Consider the following 24325-nt stretch of genomic DNA (forward strand, 5'->3'; position numbering starts at 1 on the left):
CCTTCTGTACTTGCTTACTGGATGCCATATTTTACTGTTGGGATGTATTCAGTGTTACTCTGCTTTCAAAAGTTTCAAGCTTTCTAAAATATCACCGTAACCGTATTCGATAGCCTTCTTTTATCTATTGCTAGCTAAAAAAGAAGGAGAAATGGCCTGTGAGAGGTAGCATTAGGGATAAGAAACTGAGAAAGCAAAAGAACATTACTTGCATATGACTTACCAGGGAACTAATGGACTGGGGAAAAAAAAAAAAAAAAGAAAAAGAAAAAAAAAAGGTGCAAATGCATTTTTTTTAAGTGTGTGAATACTTCTAATGATACAGACAGCGTCTGCTTTAGTTCCTACTTGTGTTGCATGTGATGTACAGCAGCAGGAGTCATTAGCTGCCCAAAGAGCTCCTCGCAGAGTTGCCACTCCATCTGTGGGTCTGTAAGTTGTGCTGTGTCCCTGCTGAATCCGGACTGCATCCTGCACCTGCTTGGGTTAGGAATGGGGGAGCTGCTTGCTTAAAGCTGAGCATGCACACCATTTGGTGGGGCGTCCCGACCATTCTAGAGTAATGTGATATCAATTCTGGGGTTGGCTAAGAAGCAGAAATAAATACTTTTTAGTGTATCATGCAGTTAATTCTGATTTATATACCGTGTTTTGGAAACACACAGATCACCTTGTATCCAAATCTGGTTCCCAGCATAAATGGTATTTTTTTCTCTCGAACTGAGATTGTCTAACGTTCCTTAGAATCCTTTTAGAAAAACAGAATTCTGTGTAAAGCTTGAAGTCAGCTTTCGTTTATTTACTAGTCTGTATTTCATTTTCTAAAGGGTTTCTCTCGCCCAAGTCCTTCAAAGCTATTACCTGACTTCATGAATTTCCAACTTAGATACACCTGCGGGTTTGATTTCGCAGATAATTCTGGGTCTTTGTGGGCTATTTAAAGTGGCTAAAACTGCCCCCTCCTCACAAAGTCAGGCACCTACTTACCTTTGTGCAGATTTAATCTCTCTTTGATGTTTTTGCCAATGTGCTCTCCAGTGCTTAGAAGTCTAGTCACAGAAACTAAGAATAATATTGTTTGGAAGGACCTTTGCACCTTGGAAAGTCTTGCTAGTAATTGTTGTAAAATCACTGTATGAGTTAGGAATATGTTTTTACTTTCTAATATGAAAATCAAACCATGAAATTAATATTCAGACACAGTAGAGTAGTCCTTTTCATTACTTAAATGGGCTTAATTGGAGTTACAGCAATTTTAGATGGCGTACTAGAGCACTATATAAATTAGGTATGCGTTCCTATGAATAATACAGCCATTATCCAATTCCCCTTCTTCTTAATTTCATTTTCCTTCTTAGAAGAAGTGAAAGCTTTTGTCACCTACTTAATACGAATGATATTTTGCTCTTAGGAAGGAAATAATAGAACGATAAATGGTGCCACATCGTAAGACAACAGTGGGAATGTCACTGGGAGCAGTGGTACAAGGCTTTTGTCTTCTGCAGTAATAAGTGCCTTGAATTTTGCCATGGTTTCAGCATGATGATAAAGTGTAATGTGCCATGACCTGCTGCATTTAGCAGACAATGGCAAGATTTGGAGTCAGCAGTAAAACCTCTTTGTTGCTTTTTCTACTCGTGCTCACATCTACACTTGTGCTTGTTTTCCTTTATAACTGAGCAAGAGATGTCTGAATGTACCGCTGTCGTATGCATCCGTTCAGAAATCCTTCCTGAAACAGCGACACTGCTCTCTTGATCCTACCTTTACCAAAGTGCTGCTCCCAGCGTGTAGGTGCTGTACTGGGTGGTGGGTTTGACTCTGTTAGTAGATGAGAGAAAGGAGATGCATCCTCGAGGTCACCTAATATTTTTGCTCTTGGAAGTTAGTGATTTTGTACATGTTGCTTAACCTCCAAATTATCCAGAAGAGTGAGGATCCTGGACAGAGGTGTTCTAGGCAATGCTATAGCTTTCAGATGGAGATGCCACTGAATTAAACTTCCTTGTAGTACCTATTTACTCAGTGTTTCTAATAGGTGACCTCGTATCCCTGCACGGAGCAGTATGTACTTTCTATGGAAAAGGTCCTATTTTTCAGACTTTAGAAAGCCCACCACAACTTCCATTTCCTCAAATGAAAACATCCTCCATGTTGTTATCCTTCAGCAAATGCTTGAAATGATTCTACTAAAATGGGAAATTTCTCTTAAAAACTATTTGTTTCAAAACCTCTTTCCAGAAAAAAAAAAAAAATGGAAAAAATGGACAATTGAACTTTTAATTTGCATTTGATATTTTATCCTGCTTCTCAAGGAGCAGTCAAAGATTTTAGTACCCAAATGAGAATTGGGTTTGCAAAGCTTCTCAGCTTTCTCTGGAACTTGAACGTTTCTGACTTTGAATCTTTCGAACATCCTCTCATAACAAAGTTGCTGAATAAGCATATTCTTTCAGCTCAATTCTGGGCTACGTTTTAGGGTCAGAGTTACTTTTTTAATGGCCATTTGAGCCTTTCTGATAGTTTCCATTCTCATAGTTATTCAGAAATGTGCATGAAATGGAAATGGATTTGAATATTTATCTTGCTTCCCTTTCCAATTACTTGCCATGCTTTTTATAGGCTTAATTTTTCCTTCAGTATTTATGATATATTCTTGTCTGACTTCAGTTCTGAGCAGTTGTCGTAACTGAGACTTAATGATGGTTTTTGATGGTGAGTATAGATGCATTCAAATAAAACATTTTATTGGAACGTGTTCTAAAAACTCACCGGTGGTATTAATTGCACCGTTAGTGATTCAAACAGCGAACTGAATTTTTAGTTTGTAGAGCCTTATAATATCAGCCAAGTAAATCATTGATACAAAACAGTTTGTTAAAGTACCTGAAGTTTCACCTCATGGCTTAGGAAGCAGTATTTGTTTTCTTTCCTATATTCAGTTGAACTTGTTCACAGATAGTCTATCCTATATGCACTTGAAGTTCTCAATTTTTGTAATGAATATTTCTAGAAGTATTTTCTTGATCAGCGAGTTTTTGTGAGCAGTTGATTGCAAGTAATTGGCAATCAAAATGCAAGCTGTGCTGATTCATTTTTATTAGACATATCACTTATAACAAGGTATTGTTTCTCTCCCCAGACAGAGGTTCCATTTCAGGGAAATATTAAAGCAGAAATTTCAAAGGGACTTCAGAAAATGCTTAAAGGTAAGTATGTTCCTAAGCACTTCACTGAATTCAGACTATAATGAGAGTAATTCTTAAAAGCAAGTTTCTGCTATGAATACTTGTGTTTATGAGTTTTAAAATCCACTTTCTGTCTGTGTTCTCCAATGTTAATTTAAAACTTGCTGCTTCCATTAACATCCCTGCCAGGAAATTCACTTGCCAGAAATAGCTGTAGAGAGGGAGCAGAACAAGAATGTGAATGCAACCACAGCAAATGCTGTTTTTGAATGAATAGTCAGGGGAATAGGAGGTACAATTCCAATCTAATTACAGCCTAAACAATGTATGTCATCCATTGAACTAAAGGATTTACAATAAAGGCTTTTTTAATGTCCATTATCTAGCCACCCAAATATGGAATGAATTTGTTCACTCTTTGGTGTTGTGTTTTTCTCACACAATGAGTTATACAAGACAAACGGATGTTTACTGCTCTCAGGTTCTTCTCTTTGCCATTGGTACAAAAGATTTTCAAAAGCAGTGGTATTGAATTAAATGTACCTATGCATATTGACAGATATGACCAGCTCCCTCTCTAGTTTTGTCATGTAATTTAAGGAGTGCAATCCACAGCACTCCAAATGATGTTTGTCATGTAATCTACAGCATGTCATACAGAGGAGCTCAGGCTTCAATAGAATCTCATTCCTAGCTGGAGGCTGGAGGTGGAGTGCTTGGTGCAGGTAAGGAAAGTTCACTGCATGATCAGAGCCTGAGGAGGTCAAATTTCTTCTGCCACCTGCCAATAGATAGGCCTGCTGTGCAGGTTGTTATGAAAAGGCAAAAATGCGTGGTGGACTTTTTTTTCTGGACAGAGTGTGATCTGCCCAAGCCTATGTTTAGGTATCTAACCAGGGGATTGGCAGTTTAGGCTATCCCCAAGTGATTTTAACAGTATCTTAGCTCACTCAATAAAAAAAACTTCATTTACAATATTTTAAAATGCTTTTCAACAGTTAAACACACATGCATGCACACACAGGTTCAGTGAACTTTAACGTATCTGATGTCATGCATTTAACTGCATTAGAAACCTAATCTTATTTTGGATGATTTTCTGAGTAAGCAGTGGATACAGAATTTTCATTATCAAATGTCTGGTTATTATGTGTGTAAAGTATTAATGATGTAATTTTGTAATAGCTGAAAATATATTCACAGTGGTGTTGCATTTTACTTGCTGAGTTTAAAATTGTAATCAACAACCTGTTGCTTAATTTAGAAAAAAAAAATCTGTATCAAACACAAATATTAACCATTGTATCTTTCAGTGATACTTTTAATAACAAAAGAGCTGGAAGTCACTTAAACTATCAAATGAGTATGCGTGTGTCCATCCTTTACTAAGGAAAAGGGAGGTCTTGCTTACCTGGCAGAAATCAAGGAAAGAATAGTTTCTCCTTATTGTTTTACAGGTATTTCTGTGCAGTTTATAAATGCAAACACTTGGAGTATATCAAAATACTGATTTTTGCTTTCTTATCCGCGTTTCCTGGAGTACGAGGGTAGATTTTGATTTGATGAGAGAAAAAGTTCTGAGAGATCGTGTCCCACTCAAAGCATTGTGGCAACTTGCACAAATAGGTGTCACTTGCGGATAACTAAATACAGATAGATGTGAAACAGTGTAAGTACTTTACAGCTTGTTCTCTGCAAGAGCATGGAGGTGGAAGAAAAGCCAGAGTGCCAGCGGCTTGTTGCTAGGAGAGGATGGAGTCCTCAGCTCTGCTACTGGGTTCTCAGCTCTGCTACTGATCTGCTGTACACAGTCATGTTGTTTCCCCTTTCTCTTTCATTTTAAGTATGTTACAGCATCTTTATGGTCACGATGAGGCAGTAAGCTCAGTTGGTCCCTATCAGTGCCTTCTTAAATTTAAATCTAGGACAGCCATCTTCCACTGCAGTGTGGGTTAGGTGGGAGTTTACCTCTGCTGTCACCCGCCATTTTCTGCATTCTCCTCCTGTGAAATACAGCCCCACTTGAGTAGGAGTAAAATGGGTTTATTAACAAAGATGGTTGGAGAGAGGAAGTGTTTTAAAGCTACCTGGAAATTTTAAGTTGGAGGCCATGTGGGACTTCACATGTACTGGCACAACGCTTTGCCCTGAAGCAGCAGAAGGTTAAGGAGCACAGTGTCTCTTGGATATCCATCCCTACAAGCATGGTTGCCAAGGTTATTATACGTAAGCCAAGAAGTCTATAGTTCCTGTTTGATAACAGTTGCTGTTTCAACCATTTTAAGTATTTTCTGTGGTTTTCACACACAGCGGTTTGTGTCAGAAGGACACAGATCCCTCAGACAGTGACTTTTACAGGCCTTGGTAGCTGTCACCTCACAGCAGCCTATAGCTCAGTGTGGCTCAGTTTCTCCTGGGAGCATCACAGGCTGAATTTTTAAGCCTAGAGCCTGGGCTCCTGTGTTGATTGTTGTTTCTGTGCTGCTCCCTTTTGTATCGCAGTGTGATGCTGACCCAGGAGTTCACGGCATGCTGACATGTACCAGACCTTTGAGCAGCATAATACTCCCAGCAGCTTCAGACAGAGGTTGTTCAGCAGCAAATGAAGTTGGTCAGCCAGTGACTCAGCTACACACACACACAAATTCTCATCCCATTAATCGCCGTTATCTCTGGGAACCTATCAGCTTGCCTAGCAAACGGCTTTTGCGGAGGGCTTTGGAGGGCCATCAAATTCAGCTTGCTTTAGACAGCTTTTATAATGGACCCTGCGCAGGTCAACCACAGGATTTGAACTGGGGAATTTCAGAGCATTAGTGAGCCAGGAAAGGGCAAGGGCTGTCATTCTGAAGCAATAACAGAGTCATTAGTGACTGAGGTCAGCTAGCAAGCAGAGGAGGAGGGAGACCACACCAAAATGCATGCAAGCTGTAAAGCAGTGGGCAATCCGTGTAAGGTGTTTTCCCCTTTCACACCGTGCCCTGCTGTCACACCTTCCTTCCTCAGTCACAGGGGAGAGAGCCCAGCGTTGAGGTGTACAGAGGTCACCTCCATGCCAGCCCTTTCACTCTTCACTCTTTCAGCAGTCGGACTGGTGTGCTGGTGGGGTGCACTTCAGCCCGTGAAACAAGCACATGTAGCATCTATTAATGTATTAACCTGGCTGACCAGATGGCAAAAGGCTCCACACTGCCCTGAACTCTCTGAGAAGAGACTAAATTGGCTAGGATTCCCTAGTCGGGGTGAGAAATGACAGAGGGAGGATTACGAGAGACTTTTTATGAAATTATGAGAATTGGAGGATGAATGAGAACCTTTAGTTTGTGCCTTCTTATTAAGTAAGTGGGCCTCAGGTTAAAGCAAATAAAAGGAAGGCTTTCTCTTTACCAGCTGTAATTAAATTGTGCATGCAAGTTGTTGCTTGAGCATACTGTGGGGGTCAGGAAATGACATTAGAGACATTTGTAGAGTGAACGTCAATCCATGCCTAGTAAACATTGTGGTCCATCCTGCCGAGGTCTTCTCCTGCTGGGACGATTTTTAAACTTTGCACAGCCAATATGAGGGGAAATACCACTTTCCTCTCTGCATTGCTAAGCATGGGTACTAGCTGTTGTCAGAGACAACATCCTGGATAGAATGCTTGATATAAATCTATATAGTCACTTTGATGCTTTTAGGAAGTTTCTGATCCATCTCTGAATTAAGACATGGGGTCTGCAGCTTGGTACTTTGTAGCTTCAGCCTGTCAGTACGGAACTTTCTAATGGGGTGAACTCACTTCCCAGCCAGTAGACTGGCTGTCAGCTCACCAGGGAGGAGAGGGACGAATGATTTAAAGTAAATCATCCAAGAGCTGTCTTCTCTGATCTGCACCGTGAACATCCTGTTGCTATTGCAGCAGGATCTTCATGGGAAAATGAAAACACAGAATTTCATCTAAAGCATTCATTCTCCCAGAGTACTTTAAAGCAGACATGATTTTATATTCACAACACAAAAACTTGATCCATTCAGTATTTCACTTGAGCACGTCATTTATTTTCAATCTCCCTCTGAGTAAAGAAAGGTACTACAATAATAAATGAAAACATAAATTCCTTTGAATTGCTGTTCTTTGCTTACTTTTTATATTGCTGCTGAGATCTTTTTTTTCTAGCAGTGGTTTCTCTTCCTTGACCACTTTCCAGTCTATCCAGTGAAATTTCTTAATGTTGGCATTAAGAAGAAGAGAAAATTCTCTCTAAAATGCTGGTGGCGGGGGGGGGGGACGACGACACCAAATATTTAAGGATTGGTATGGAGAAAGAGACTAACTCAGTAGCTTGTGGGCATTCAGCAGGACTGCCTTCAGCTGCATCTATAATGCTGTGCATTTTTCTTCTTATTCTCTCATATCGAAGGTAATTGCTCATGACTGTTTTGGAAAAGTGTGTTCAGCTTGCATGTTGCATCACAATTTTTCTGTGGAAGTTCTTGACACTGTCCTGTTTGTGGAATAAAACCAAACGCCAGAGCCTGAGCATTTGTGATGAAATACAGTTCTTGTTTTCCACGTGGGCCTGCCGGTGACATGGAAATGCTGGCAGCACAAAGCAGCTGTTGTGACACAGCTTGTCAGGAAAGGAAATCTAGACCTTGGGCTTTCACTGCCCTGGGCTTCTGGTGACAGGTGCCCAAATTCTCCTGTTAAGAAAGGCTGAGAGCTGGGGATGTTCAGCCTACAGAAGAGAAGGCTCCGGGGTGACCTTCTTGCAGCTTTTCAATACTTAAAGGGGGGGTTGTAAAAGAGACAGAGAGCAACTTTTTGCTCAGTCAGATAATGACAGGTGAAGGAGGAATGGTTTTAAACTAAAAGAGGGGAGATGTAGAATAGAGGTTGGGGAAAATTCTTCACTCTGAGAGGGTGGTGAGGCCCTGGCACAGGCTGCCTAGAGAAGTTGTGGATGCCCCATCCCTGGAGGTGCTCAAGGCCAGGCTGGATGGGGCCTTGGGCAACCTGGTCTGGGGGGAGGTGTCCCTGCCCATGGCAGGGGAGTTGGAACTGGAGGAGCTTTAAGGTCCCTTCCAACCCAAACCATTCTGTGAAGTGGCCTGACAGGTGTGCTTGCATCTACACACAAGACATCACTAAGTCACAGCAAAGAGGCTAAGCATCCAGGGAGTACCAGTAACTAATGGGATTACCACAGAACAAAGGACTTCCAGGTATGAACAGAGCCATTGCATCTTTTTTAGTTTTACCACGGCAGTTTCAGTGAGCAATTCTTTATTCTAGACAAGGCAGATGCTGTGTTGTTCTTATAATTGTTAGTGCTACTGTGAGAAGGAAGAGCCAGCCTTAAATACTCAGGACCTAGCTCTCAGTGCATAGTGTGCAGTTGACACGTAATTTCCTTCTTAATCTCCTTTAGTGCAGTAATATACCCACATTTAATGTAGCTATGGAATGAGAAACCCCGATTGCTTCTATAGATAAATATTTCTAATAATTGCCAACAACGTGAAGTGGCTGTAATCCACAGTATGGGAAACAAGTGAGGCCAACAGGCTTGGGCTGCTGCTCATGAGGCAAGAAGAAATGATGCTTTTACGAAGTGTTTTGTTCAGGAAAGTCTGTTAAGATTCACCAAGTAGTTCTTTAGATAAATAACTGTCCTCCTGCCATTTTAGCTACATGGTGGATCAACTAACTGTGAGTTGTCCTTATCTTGTAAAACAGAGTCAGTCGTTGAGTGGAAGAAATGTGAATCTTTGCAAGTCCTAGGACATATATTAGAAGCCTTTAGACATTTAGAGTTGCATGTTCTTTACTTGTTAGCTGAAGTTTCTGAAGTATTTTTCCCAGTAAGTGATACTTCTTATACAACTGTCCCCTAGAGGGACAGCTTACAGTTCTAAATTGTTTATAAATTCTAATTAACCTTTACTTCAATAGATGCTGATTTCTGCTAGGTTAACATATACTTGGGGAACATTAAGAAGCTTCTATACAGTATGCTGCCTTATGCAGAACTTGTGACTAAGCTCATCATTTCAGTTGCTGTTGATGTGGCTTCATCAAAAAGCTCTTCTACGTTTTTATTTTATTTGATATTTTATTTCATTTTATTTTCCTGATTGCAGATGACAATGGAGTCGCAAGAGAATTTTCATACCATGCAATACTACCTGCAGAAAAGCACTACCATAAGAAAGCAGGGAGACAGGAATGGGTACACCAAGGGCCAGATTTAAAGGAGGAAAACATCTACATGTCTTATAGGCATGTAAATCCTTCTCAGGGTCTGAGTCAAACTCCCTAAGTCTTTTTAAAAGCTATTGGCTCCTTAAGGCCAGATTTTCAGCAGTATTCATAGGAGTGTTGGGGGACTGTGAACTTCGGTCAATTCAGCATTAAGCACTTCAAGATACAGATAAGTACCTAGTCAGATTTTCAGAGGATTTTCATAATATTAGGTACTTAGGCATTTTTCAAAATTATGCTACTGTCTGTATCTGCATCTTTAAGCCCTTAAATACTTCTGTAAATCCAGACCTAACATCTTTAGGCTGCTTCTGCATGTTAGACTTCAGCATTATTTTTTTTTTTCTGGTGAAACTAAATAAATGTCCTACTTTTTGGAAATCAGCAGGAGCTAGTCAGAACTTCTGAAGGTCAGACTTTGATTAGTAATGTTCTAAGCTCCCTGAGGTTTGTTGCTTTAGGTCTGTTAGTAAATTTTTTCTCGAGTAAATTTCTTACATTGCTTGGCTTCACACTCAGCTTCATTGTGCAGGGTTGGAGCCTCTGAATCATGCTTGGAATATAGCCCTGTGTTGGCAACCCGAGGTTGCTGATGTCAATGGGAGGTGCATCAGGCCCAAATTCCCCATTTGGGAGTTTAGAGAGAAAGCAGAAAACGGGCCAACATGTCCAGGAGTTTTTAGTCTATCTGCTTCTCATTTCATAGATGTCAGCTGAGGATAAGCACAAGACTGGAAGGCATTTCAGTATCAGGGTGATAAGGGGCCATAAGACTTGGGTATGTGTCAGGTTTTGGAGAAAAATAATGTTACTTCTCTTCCTGATAGCGTGAGGGTGTTGATAAGCCCCGAGGGATCATACCGCTCTCTGACAGCAGCATCCAAGATCCTCCCTCTGCTCTGGGGGCGTTTCATTTCAGAGAAATCTAGGTAGAGTAATAAAAGCTTCCTCCCCACCCTCCTCCCAGAGCGATTCCTCAGCTCATAGCTGCCAGTCCAGAGCTACGTCGGTAATGCTCCAGCATTCAGCCCAATAAAAATTTTGTCAAGGAAGCATAAAGTTCCTGTCAGATCTTTCCCATTAAAACTCATTTTTATAGCAGCGAGCTGTAACAAGCGCGCGCCTATGGAGCGGAAGTGTGAAATGATGAGAAATTTGGACAGTGTTACCAGCCAATGGGGACTCAGTGGCAGGCCACTTAGAATGCCTCCAGAGTACGGAGCGTGACAACCAGAATATTTTTCACAACAGATTATAATGTAAGAAATTTATTACAGATCTCAAAGGGGAATAGCCCACACCACTGATTCCGGTCCTGCCTCCCAGATATACTACTCAGATAATATAAAGTCATAACTCCCTTTAAATTATTTATGAGCCTGTCCCACTTTAGATTAGAAAATATTTCTACTGGAGACTTCCACGGTTAATATCTGTAGCCTTGTGTTTGATTTGCTGAAATGCACAGTTATTCCTGTTGTCAACAGGAGGTGCGTAGCATTTTCTTTTTCTGGTAGATATAAAGCCGTAGCTGGCTGTGAACTCATCAGAAACAAGACCTGAAACCATGACCAAAACCCGTAGATCTAATCATCGTCAGCTACTGTGTACAGCCAAGGTGGAGTAAATTTATTCAGTGAAAGAATTTGCATTGTGGGTGCTGACTGAAATGAATCTGATTTCATGGGATAGCTCTGTTTAATCTTTCAGGATGGATCATGATGACATGAACCAAACTTGACATTCATCAGATTAATTCCTCATTTTCTATCCAGAAGTAAGGAATGCTGATAACGTGCAGCATATTTGTAGTAGACAGCAATGCTTGTGTAACAGACAATGTATGTCAACTGGTGGTTCTGAGCATTCAGGGAAGGGCACACGGTGCAGTGACTTAAGAATTGGGGAATCACAGAATGGTTTAGGTTGGAAGGGACATTAAAGATCACCTGTTTACAGCCCCCTTGCCATGAGCAGGGACACCTTCCACTAGAGCAGGTTGCCCAAAGCTCCATCCAACGAAAATGTAAGTACTATGAGCTAGTGGCTTCCACTGTGAAAGTGGAGAGTTAACAAAACCGTGCATGAGTTAGTTTAAGAACAAAGATTGCATTGTTGTGATCTGCACCATAGTTTAGGCTGTCACAGACCAACCAAAGATTTCATATGGTGGTAAAAATGAAGACTTTATGAGCAATGCAGAACTAATCATGGAAGAGGTACTAGACAACATGCTTTGAAGGTAGCAAATTGTTTGGGACAAAGAGAGCCATAATGAGAGAGATTTAGCCACATCTGTCTGCAGGAGTTTTGCCTTTGCCTTCTGAGCATCTTGTGCCTGGTCATTATCAGATATAAGATGATGGGCTTGAGGGCACACAAGTCTAATCTGATCTATCATTTCTTCTATCAGCTGCTTCCAAACAGCAGTGTTCTTCATTTATTAGCCATAGGTTAGGAGAAGGGAACCAGAATGACAAGACAGACCAAGATCCAATTTAACAGTATACTCTCCTAGGGACCCTGTTTCTTAATAATGTAAGAAAATATCTGCAAAAATTCGCTCCCTGTTTTTCCAGTGAAGCTTCATGGTAATACTGACCATGAGCTGTTCTAAGGAGCAGTGCGTACCCTCAAATCCAGCAGTGGTGTGATGGTACACGTGCTGCAGAACTGAGCATGGCTTCTTACTATTTCACCTGTGAAAGAATGTAACTGCTGTGAAAACCATGCCCATGCTGCACAGGTAAGCTAAGAGAGAAATGAATATATCAGGGCTTTCATCTTCAGCAAGGTTTCGCTTTTAGCTCTTAGTAGTGCTGCCCAAAACTCAGTCTGTGTAGGATTGCAGATTCTTTGTTGTTGTGTGAAAGAAGAAAATAAAAGTACACTAAGTGATTTGCAGTAACGGTGAAATTAAAGGGAAAAGTGATAAAGCAAGATAAAGCGGATAATTGCAGAGCAGCATAACCTGAACAGAGCTACAGGTTACTATCTGGTTGGAGAACTTGAGCTTGTATTGCAGAATGCTTAGGAGAAAGTGGCTGAAGTCAGTCCCTTTGGAGTGGTTCAGTACAGAGGGATTGTGTCTTGGTACAATGTGATGGACACAATATAGATAGTCATATCAATTTACATCATTAAACATCATTGATACAAAATGTATGATATATGCGCAGTATTCGGGGTAGGTGATTTTTAACAGTGAAGAAGGCCAATGGGCTATGGAAGTAAAGGAATTCTGTTTTTCTTCTGGTGAGTCCAGTTGTGACTGTTTTGTTAGCCAACTGTAGAATACAGTAAATAAAGGAGGTACTTCTTTACCCGAGGAAAGGAAACCTTGTTCATTTTACTTACAAAGAATGGACAGATTCTCCTGTGGATTAAAAAGGAATAAAATGAATGTAGACGGTATCCCCAGAGCTGTCTTGATCCCTTAGGAAAGGAAAGAGGAGAGATTGGGCAGGAAGGCTCCCAGCAAGAGGTGTGAACCTCAGAAAGCTTCTACTACGTGTTATTTACAGCGTAACACAGAGGTGTAAGGACATACGTCTGACAGGCCAGCTGTCTGGTGGGATAACTCAGTTGTTGAGGGAGAGAGAACTGCTGTTGATTTCATCTTATTATAAGAAGGTTGAGTATGGTCATCATTGATGTCCTTTACAATTGTCTAGTTGAGTTTAGTGCAACTCTGGACAAAATATTTTTGTTGGCTTTGTCAGAACTCGAAAAGAAGGGTCTGTCTGCAAGCACACAGCTCGGCAGGACTCCCTCTTTTAATCTCTAAAGACCAGGTGGAATCAGGTCGGGGACTGAGAGGAAGCAGAAATGAAATGTCTCCCTAACATGCTCTAAAGGTAGTGTGGTGCTTGCTTAAATCTGCTTGGCAAGGACATTAGACCACCATGAACGTTTCAGTTCTGATGGATTTAAACATCCATCTGTGCTTTTCCTTAATTGGGTCACTGCGCTTACTGCTGGAAGTGGGGCTGAGGGCTCAAACTAGAGAGAAATTGCTTGTCATGCCCCTCTTCCAAAGGAAGGTTTGAATGAAATAGCTTATTTTTACTGTAAATTGTGTTGTTTGATTTTATATCCTGATGTATCGGCAATTTCATCACTTGGACATCTTGATTTAATGGTTTTATCTTAACCATGACCTTAATTTGATCATCACATTGTTCTGTCTTTAATTAGCTTGGTAAAATTGTAGTATATTAACTCAGCGATATGCTACTTTAAGTGCCTCTTTGCTTGCTCATCCTCTTCAAAAAAATTCATTTTAAGAAGTCAACAGAACTGGCTTCATCTATCAAATTTTGCAGTATGGATACTGTATTCATGGGGTGCAAATAACCTTCAGTGAAGAAGATAGCAAGCCAGTAGCTTTTGAGACCAACCTAATGGCCAAGTCCCTACTAGAGAAGAAGCATCTCTGTACCAGAAACCATAGAGTGGTACGAGGAAAATAAGCCATTCCTGAAAGCAAATCACAAGCAGAACACCTGCCGAAGTGCTCCCATGTGATGAGTTGTATGGATTAAAAAACAAAACAAAACTGTAAAATCATCTGGTCCAACCTTTAACCTAGCACTGAAATTCATTAAATAATTAATGTGCAGTTAATCACTCAGATGCTGCCCAGCGGTCTCTGTTTTCTGGTACCAAAGACAATTCAGTTATGGCTAGCCCCTAGAAACAGCCCCAAAGAAATGCTGGGAGGTGTCTTACGACGATATAAAAAGCCATCTAACTGTGTGCACCAATGCACAATTACATGTGCACAGCCACGCAGATGCTTCACGATTATATAAGCCATTTCAAATGTTTGTGGGATGAGAGGCATCGTTGCTGTCTTACAATGGACAGTAAGGACCCTCAAAGTTCAGTAGCAAGTAAGAGGTGAAAAGAAACTTAGAGGAAATACAGTTGAAACTGCTCCAGAACTTACAGTTTGACCAAGAACGTCTGCCTCCTGATTGTGAGTGTGGGATTTCATCTTGCACCTCTGCAAAAGCCATTGTGAAAAATACCTGGGGTTTGTGCTCTCTTGTTGTGTTTGCAAACTCCCTGCCCTGATGTATACCTCAAAAATGGGGATACACAGTCACAGAGGAGAAAGCAGTAACTTTCTAGAAATGAGCACTGAAGTAAAAAGTTCTAGTCTGAAGACTTAAAAGCAATTTCCTTTGTATTTTCTACCTCTCTGCATTTCAAATGGCAGTGTGGTGCAGTGCAGGGATTTACACTGGTGTCCCATATTAATATTTATCTATTCCTGTAAACCAGTCTCCACTATTTGTATTCCTATGGGCAGCTCCAGAGATTTTAGTTTATTTTTTCAATTAGCTCACACTTATTTGTAAAAACATACACATTTTTGCTTGATCACCTCTAATGCTTATACTGTAGGAAATGGATGTGCTAGAATAATTTTCAGGCTTTGTACTAAAATACCTATGGAGGTGTTCCCACTGACAGTAGCATGCTGTGCATATTCTCCAAGCAAGTTTTCAACACTTTATGGTTTTCTTCTGGATTCCTTGATACTGGTGCGTAACTTTCTGGAATTGTGGTACCTAACACTAGACACGGGGCTAAGCTGGTGTGGAGCAGAGCAGAAGGATTAGTTCTATTTGTTGTATAGGCTTGTCTTCTTTTGCTGTGTCTCAGACATTTATGTTTGCATGTTGGCAACAGAATTCTGCTGTATCATAGAATCATAGAATATCCCAAGTTGGAAGGGACCCATAAGGATCATCAAATCCAACTCCTGGCACCGCACAGGTCTACCCAAAACTTTAGACCATGTGACTACGTGCACAGTCCAATCTCTTCTTAAATTCAGGCAGGCTTGGTGCAGTGACTACTTCACTGGGGAGCCTGTTCCAGTACGCAACCACCCTCTCGGTGAAGAACCTCCTCTTGATGTCTCGTCTAAACTTCCCCTGCCTCAGCTTCACCCCATTCCCATGGGTCCTGTCACTGGTGTTTATGGAGAATAGGTCACCTGCCCCTCCACTCCCCCCTGTGAGGAAGCTGCAGGCCGCCATGAAGTCTCCCCTCAGCCTCCTCTTCTCCAGGCTGAACAGGCCCAGTGACCTCAGCTGCTCCTCATACGTCTTCCCCTCTAGGCCGTTCACCGTCTTTGTAGCCCTTCTCTGGACCCTCTCCAGCAGTTTCATGTCCTTTCTGTACTGTGGTGCCCAGACCTGCACACAGTGCTTGAGGTGAGGCCGCACCAGCACAGGGCAGAGCGGGACAATCCCTTCCCTCGACCGACTAGCGATGCCGTGCTGGATGCACCCCAGGGTGGGGTTGGCCCTCCTGGCTGCCAGGGCACACTGCTGGCTCGTGGTCAGCTTGCTGTCAACCACAGCCCCCAGATCCCTCTCTGCGGGGCTGCTCTCCGGCGTCTCGTCGCGCAGTCTGTACGTGTAGTGAGGGTTGCCCCATCCCCGGTGCAGGACCCGGCACTTGCTCTTGTTAAACTTCATGCGGTTGGTGATCGGCCCCATTTACCACAGCCCTTTGAGCCCTACCCATCAGCCAGTTATTCACCCATCATATGATGGTTTTGTCCAGCTGGATGCTGGACATTTGGTCCAGTAGGATCCTATGGGAAACTGTGTCAAAAGCTTTTCTGAAATCCAAAAAGATCACATCAGCTGGTTTCCCTTGGATAGATAAATGCTCAGCTTTTGGTCGAATATGTGCTTATCAGAGGGTGTTTTAAACATGCACAAAAAGCAGACCGAGGGTGGGAGAGACTTTGCTAGTACTTAGGATTTGAAGCTGTTTATCCAAAGCAGAGTTTGGGTGCAGCAGTCACACTTCAGGCCAGATTTTGAATCCATCACTCCAACCATAAATCATATATTCACAGGAGTGAAAAACTCAAATAGGTAGCTGCTGTCCAATGGAAAAAGTTTTTAATTGCCGCTCTAAACAATGTTGTTTTTAGCTTTTCACCAGTTTGGAGGTACCTGAAGGGAGGTACCTGAAGGTACCTGAAGGGAGGCTGTAGCGAGGTGGGTGTTGGTCTATTCTTCCACGTGCCTGGTGACAGGACGAGGGGGAATGGGCTAAAGTTGTGCCAGGGGAGGTTTAGGTTGGATATTAGGAAGAACTTCTTTACCAAAAGGGTTGTTAGTCACTGGAATAGGCTGCCCAGGGAAGTGGTTGAGTCACCATCCCTGGAGGTCTTTAAAAGACGTTTAGATGTAGAGCTTAGGGATATGGTTTAGTGGGGACTGTTAGTGTTAGGTCAGAGGTTGAACTCGGTGATCTTGGAGGTCTCTTCCAACCTAGACTATTCTGTGATTCTGTGGAGTGAATAAGCTCATGCTCTATTACAGCTTTGGCAGAATTTGAGTAAGTCCAAGTGGGTTAAATTTTTGTTAAACTTCATTTGGATGTTTATGCATTTTGTTCTGCTATATTAAATAGACCATCTAATAGATTTTGATTGGTAATGCAGCCTGAAACCTCCCTACTTAAAAGCTTTATTGCTACCAGAAGTGTGTGTTTTCACACTGTGATGTGGATCTTTCTGGTTGGAGGCTGGTGTTTCCAAACTGAGAGATCAATAAATTGCCTCTCTTTTTATGACAGAACTGAAATTTCCACTCTGTGTGCCCCAAGTTGCTTGGGGATAGTGCTCCTTAAAGGAGAATTCAGCTGTCACAGTGGATGAGATGCCAGCTTTCAGTCTGCTACTGAAAAACTCAAATTTGCCAAGATAGGAAAGTAAGGCTATTGATTAAGACAAGCAAGAGCCATCAGCTTGTATGAGCTGTTGCCTTGCCGGCTTCTGGGTGGTTAGTTCATATTTATTCTACTGAAGGCACTCACTATTTTTCAAAAGCATTTTCCATTCCCATTTTCTTTTTTCTTTTTTTTTTTTTTTTCTTCTGTCCTATTTATTTAACATGAAAGCCAGTTAAAGCATGATAGCCAAGTGGAATCAAAGTGAAGGAGAATTGTTTGCTTCTTCGTAACCAAATGGAGAAAGGTGTTCTAAGGAAACAAACAAGCTGTCTGCTATTCAGTGCCACAGGTGTGCTGCTTTCAGATTTGAAGGCATCCAATGGTGCCCATGTTCAAGGCTGCTCCTTAGGAGGAAATAAACGGTGTTAACTAGGAAGATGCCCACAAGTATATAATAATGCTGCAAATATAGTATCTCAGTGACTTAAAATTGCTATGAAGTTGCCCTTCAACGGTGTGCTGAGTGTCTGAGAAAAGTCTTAGTAGAACTGATTGATTGTGTTGAAGAGAATGACTGCTGCAAAGCTATTTCTTTTCTTTTATTGAAGAGCTGGGATTTTGTGTCATGTTTTCAAAAGCATCAGTTACCTGTCTCATGCTGAATCTGTGACAGGGCTGAAAGCTTCTTGTAATTTGTATTTGTACATTGGTACAGTGAGAAAGTGCCCTGCCGAGATGTTGCATCACTGGTGTGCAGGGCCTGTTTTCCACCAAGGAGAGCTGAAAGTCTTCAGGCTGTACTGAGTTTGGCTGATGACCGTGTGTAATTCAAAACGTGTGGCACTCTGCTTAGTTGCAGGAGTTTCTTCAGACCTTTCTGATGCCTAGGAAGGGGTCATATTGCAAGTTGCAGCCTTCTGCCTTGAAAAGTCAGTGTGCATCTTATCCCTCAGGCACAACCTTCCGTGTGTCTCCAACACAGAACGTTCCTGCATCACTGCCGTGCTGCAGATGAAGATGTAAGGGGGTGGCTGGCTGATAAAGAGGGCACTAGGCCTCCCTTTTGTGCCTAGGGGTGCGCACAGGTGGATGATACGCAGCCCTGCTGTGCATCAGTCAGCATAGCCTAAGTCCTTGCAGAAAGGAACTGAGCTGTACTTGTGTGTGGAGCATAGGTCTATGGACAGAGCTGGGCATCTTTTGCCAACAAAATGCTGCCTCTTCCACAGAGCAGGCAGGAAGAGCTGTAGGCTTTTAGATTTACCGCAGAAATATTCCATGGCTCTAAGTGTGTGTAGGTCATTAACAGAGTGCCATCTACCGGCCCATGGTGTCTGCGTCTTCAGGACAGGTGAAACGAGTGCTGTAGCTCACATCACATGGCTTCCAGGTGAGCCCTGAATGCAAGGGGACGGTCTAGCTATAACTCTTCAGCTGGTCACAACTTTTATTCCTTTTCCAGGCTTTACAGAGTCTGTAGCAATCCCCACATGCTGTGCATGGCAGAGCTCATGGACTTAGACCCACCTCCTGCTGCTTGAATCATAGAATCAGAATCACAGAATGGGTTGGGTTGGAAGAGACCTTAAAGATCATCTAATTCCAACCCCCTGCCATGGGCAGGGACACCTCCCCCCAGACCAGGTTGCCCAAAGCCCCATCCAGCCTGGCCTTGAGCACCTCCAGGGATGGGGCACCCACAGCTTCTCTGGGCAGCCTGTGCCGGTGCCTCATCAACCTCTGAGTAAAGAATTTCTTCTGAATATCTAATCTAAATCTTCCCTCTTTTAGTTTAAAGCCATAACTCCTTGTCCTATCACTACACTCCTTGATAAAGAGTCCCTCCCCAGGTTTCCTTTAGCCCCCTTTTAGGTGCTGGAAGGTTGTTATAAGGTCTCCATGGGGCCTTCGCTTCTCCAGGTCCTTGGGGCCTTCTCTTCTCCAGGCTGAACAACCCCAACTCCCTCAGCCTGTCTTCATCAGAGAGGTGCTCCAGCCCCTTAATCATCTTTGGCCCTCCTCTGGACTCGTTCTTATATGTCCATGTCTTTCTTGTGCTGGGGGCCCCAGAGCTGAACGCAGCACTCCAGCTGGGGTCTCACAAGAGCAGACTAGAGGGGGAGAATCACCTCCCTTGACCTGCTGACCACACCTCTTTTGATGCAGCCCAGGATATGGTTGGTTTTCTGGGCTGCAAGCCCGCACTGATGGCTCATGTTGAGTTTCTCTTCAACCAGCACTCCCAGGGCCTTCTCCTCAGGCTCTCAATCCATTGCTCTCAATCCATTCTCTGTCCAGCCTGTATTTGAGCTTATGATTGCCCCAGTCCAGGTTCAGGACCTTGCACTGGGCCTTGTTGAACCTCATGAGCTTTGCACAGGCCCACCTGTCAAGTCTGTCACGGTCTCTTTGGAACAGAGTGCCGGGTTGCCTGGACAAACTGATTTGATGGGTGGCTGAGACAACTTGTTTAAGGGTTGTGACATCTCACAAAAGGGGGTGCATACTTAGCTTCTACCAAACGTACTGCATGTCTTGTTCCTGTGCATGGCCTCAGGTACGCTCCCTTGGGTCTTCAAATACTTGGGTGGAGAAGCTGGGAAGTTCAGCTGCAGCACCAGAGAAATGCAGTTCATGAGGTTTGTGGTTTTTGTTGCTGTTTGTTTAATTAATTCAATAAATGTATTCAATGAAACAGGAGCCATATCAAAGCAATCAGCGCCAGGAGGTTCTTTATTCTTTTTTTTTTAGTTCATGCTGCTAAGCTTTATTTCCCATGCAGAGCAGATTTCTGTGCAGCACAGGTGCAGGCTGAGAGGATGGCAGGGGCCATCCTGCCTGTGTAGGAGACAGGTAGGTCTTCTAGCACTTGGGGAAGGCAGGGTATGACTGCGGGATTTGTAGCTCAGTGTTATAGTAAGAGGCGGCTGTGTTTCTTTTTGTTCGGCAGAGAAGAGGAGGTAACTTTTGCGTTTCTTTCTGTGGAAGTCCTCTGACAGAAGTCTGTAACGAAAATTTATCCTACAGCTTCCCTTGGTTAGGAGAAAGCAGTTTTTCTGCCTTGCAAAAATGTTTGCATTTAAAGGAGATATGAAAAAATCCATTCTTCAGTAAGAGGAAACTAGAGCCCTAGATAGTTTTTCACCAAGAATAGCAAGTACTAGAATAGACTGGGCAACTCATTCAGGTGCTAGAAGCCTCGGTCTCAAGCTCCTGTTAGAAGAAGGAGCTCAAACTCAAGCCTGGGCAGACGCCCAAACCGCACAGATGTTCCTGAGGAAGGTCTTTGTCCCTCAGGCATCTGCTGTCCATCCACTCTTGAGAATCACGGTGACAGCAGCTCTCCTTACAAAAGAATCTGGCATTTTTCTGCTGGAGAAATATATTTTCTAAAAGACTGCCATATGTCTTGAGCACACACTTTATTTAAACATCCAAAATATTGAAATAAGAAGCTGCTTGCAGAACAATCGCGTTATCATAAAACACACCCTGCTAAGAACATGATTTCTGTTTCCATTTAATGTGAGGCAGTGCTCCTCATTATTCTCTCTGCACACCGAGCTTCATCTAAATCAAATTGAACTGAAAAGGACAATAGTGCCATTGATTTCTAGTACTAAAAATAATGCATAATAACCTCACTGTACTGTCAAATCTGTTCAGTGAATGAAATTGCTATCACAGAAGATGTATCATTATTCATCAACTTTATTATCCTTACCAAGCAGGCTGGTATCTTCATTCAGGTCATTTCTATGGAACTTGACTCAAGCAAGAAGTGACAACATGATTGGTGTTTCTTGGTCACCCATGCACATCCAGGAGGTGTTCAAACATCTTTGTTCACGTGCGGAGAGCAGGGAGGTGCCTCCTGCTGAATGTGTAACTGGGTAATGTGTAACTAGGTGAGGGCATGCACACTGTTTTCTATTTTTTTTCTGTTTTTAATCTGTAGGCAACTGTGCCAGCCGCAAAGATTCTTGGTTTAAAAACACACAGGATTAAAATCACAACTAATTTGCTCTATGCTGCCAGCTAAATTATGAGCTTTTTGTTTTCTTGCTTGTTCAATACAGGGGAAGTCCTGTGCCATATTCCACTGGTGCGTTGGAGGCTCAGCTGCCATAATCTGGCATGGGTTCACAGATGACATCTCTGTTCTCCGAAATGCCCTATGACATGAATTGATGCACAAGTCTGTGCTGCTAGTGTTGGTTATTTGTAGATGATAACCGCCTCATTCTGGAGGGTCTTTTAGGCAGTCTTGGAGACCATAATAAGTAGGAAGTCCATGGCATCAGTAACATAAAAATTGTGAGAGCGTTACTCAGGAAAAGTGCTCAAGCCAGGTTCTGGTCAGAGAGAACCAACAAATGTTGACATCAACAGTGGATTTTATTGTATTGTATTTTTACTTCTTGCATTATTCTTCTTCAAACATTCACTGCGAAGAGTTCCAGATCTAATATACCCTGTGCTGTATAAAAGTTTTATCACTTCCAGCTGAAATCCAAAACTAATCTCCACCTCCTTGTTGGTGTTCGCATTTGCACTTCCAGAGGACCTACTGCAGAAGGGCAAAGGTGCCATGAGTGGGGCATGTTTCACTGGTTCCCAAGTCTGGCTGCTAATGGGAAATACCGGCACAGGAAAGCTTTTTCACGTGGTCATCTCAGCCTCTCTTGTAAGCTCAGGCTGACTGCAGGGCTTGGGGAAGGGGAGGTAGCTGAATCCAGCCTCTAATGTTTAAGCTGACTGGAGACATTTACAGAAGGTTGCAGTTCTGTTTCTGTGTGGGTAGTCATCTGAAGATGCACAATAAAATAAAAATATAGTGTGCACGATGTCCAAAGACTTTCCTGATAAACCCCATGTTTCTGCTCCCAACTTCTAAGGGCCCTGCACAATCCTGCCAGCATTTGGTTTAAGTTTCTGATCCCCCCAAAAAAGCCACTTATTTCCGTTACGCTCTTCTTCCCAAGCCCTCTTTTTCTCCATCCCCCTTGGATTTGTCTGGGGAGGAAGAGGATGTGAGTGGGAGGAACTGGCATAGCGCAGAGCGGTCTGCATATGGTGAAATGCTGATGGTGGGGCTGGAGACCAAAACCTTTTACCATCAGAGGCAGTGGAAAACTTACTGGCTTACCAGGGCCTTTCGAGGCATGGAAGCTCTGTTAGATGGCCTTGCAAAAGGATAGGAGCTCTCGGAAATAGAGCGGATCTTTAGCTAAATGCGAGGCCAGGGTGGCACGCTGCTCATTTAGAGGGCTGCTCTCCAGCAAGAAACTCCTTCGGCTCTCCTTGTGGCGTGGACTAATTCAGCACTGAGCTGGCCGTTTGCTTCGCGGGACCTAAGTGACACCTGCTGCGGGAGCGTGCTTCACACAGCAAGGCTGCTTGGTAATAACCCAGCTCTTGTGAACTACTGGCCACCGTCAGAAGGCATATTTTCCTAATAACCCTAAAATATGTTTTGTTTTAATGTGATTGTGGATATTAGGTTGAACCTTTCCCACTGTCGGGGATTTCTGAAACCTTAATTGCTTTTCCAGCTTAATTGCCCCTGGAATGAGATCAGGAATTAGCCTTTTGCTAATGGGGAAATATTTGAGAGCTGTTATGGCTCTGAAACTATTATTTTTAGACCTGAATTAAGATGGGGAAATGAGATGCAGATAGCAATCAAGGTTTCACCATATATACACTAGAATGCACTAGGAATTACAGGATTAAATGCAGCCTAAAATGAGCCCAAGAACCTGTTCCAAATGAGTGTTCTTGAGATGAAACGCCCAGCACATTCTCCCAGCTACATGCATGATGCTTATTTTAATGCAAAGGTCTTGTTGATAGGCCTCATTCCATTAGTAAATTCACTGGGCTTTTACATTAAAAGGACTGAAATCATTCTTCATTGGAATAATGCGCGAAGATTTTAAGGTTTGCATTTTTCCCTCGTCTTAAAGAAAAACTATGAGATTGAATAATGACCTAATTGGTTTTAGCAGCTGCTCTGCCAGCATGTGGAGAATTCACGCGGTATGTCTTGTCATTGGGAGACTTTAACCATTTTGGAGCACTCTAAAGCTCTGGGAAGCAAGGCAGTAATACCTTGCAGTACTTCTGAGGCATATGCAAAATTCGGGTTTCAGCAGACACAGCTTAAAGCACAGCAGTTGTGAGAGTGAAAACTCGAGTGTAGCAAATTAGCAGTTTTATTTTATACCCAAGTCATTACTCAAAGATAGAAAACTATGCCAGAAAAGCACAGCATGTGATAAAAAAGAATGTTATTTTTATTCTTAGGAAGAAACTTCCATAAAATTGTTACTAGTGTTGCGATTCTCATTACTTACTGATTTGTTTAAAGGACCCTTCTCATTTGTGGTGGTCCCTTTGACAAGAGAAACCACGCAAAAACCAAGAAAACAAACAAAAAAAAAAAAGCAGAGCCCTCAGTCAAAAAGTCTTGCAGTTGGAGCTGATCATTCTGTGTGTTAGGTCCTTCAATCATCTTTCTACCAAGACTTTTCAATTTGTGGGGCCTGTATAAACTAATATTTTGAGACCCTGTAGAAATGTAACATATGGTTCTTTAATTAAAGGCTGTCAAAATGCATATGTGCAATATGACCTAACTAAGATTTCATTGGGGGAAAAAAAATCACTTAAACCTGAATGTAAACAATTCTTGTTTGTTTTGGTGAAGCCAATGGGAAAAAAAAAAAAAAAATCCCACAAATTAGTCTCTAGTTCTTGCATTGCTTTTCTCTCTCTCGTTTCCTTTTACCCAATAAATGGGGCTGTTCCATGCTGGAGACCTCAGAAATCTTTCAAACCCTCTGGGAGAAGATATGCAAACATTCAGCTCAGAGATAGAGACAGGAAAATTAACTGGACCATCCTGGTCCAAGCAGGTGAGCTCGCAGACCTCTTTTGGGAGAGGATGGGGAAAGACATGAAGGGGCCCCCTGTATCTGAGACCTCCTGTCTTATGGCTGAATATGGTGAAAAGGGAGGAGACATACTCCCAAGGCGGTGTACGTGCCCAAGCACACCTTGACTTTGCTTGGAAATACAAATATGCCATCAAACTGATCCTGCTTGTCAGCAGAATTGAGGGGTCGGCCAACAAATGGAGGTCTTCTCCATGCCCTGATGTCGGAGAGGCCATGGG

General features: G+C 42.5%; 1 long non-coding RNA gene across 1 annotated transcript in view; it reads left to right on the forward strand.

The window, feature by feature from the left end:
* LOC118157211 overlaps nucleotides 1-24325 on the forward strand; it is a 100759-nt gene that overhangs the window by 189 nt on the left and 76245 nt on the right. Inside the window, exon 2 of the long non-coding RNA XR_004746580.1 lies at nucleotides 3143-3209. This is a non-coding gene — a long non-coding RNA (uncharacterized LOC118157211). The remainder of the gene's footprint in view (nucleotides 1-3142; nucleotides 3210-24325) is intronic.

This window comes from Oxyura jamaicensis (genome assembly GCF_011077185.1).
Source record: "Oxyura jamaicensis isolate SHBP4307 breed ruddy duck chromosome 4 unlocalized genomic scaffold, BPBGC_Ojam_1.0 oxy4_random_OJ72816, whole genome shotgun sequence".
NCBI lineage: Eukaryota > Metazoa > Chordata > Aves > Anseriformes > Anatidae > Oxyura > Oxyura jamaicensis.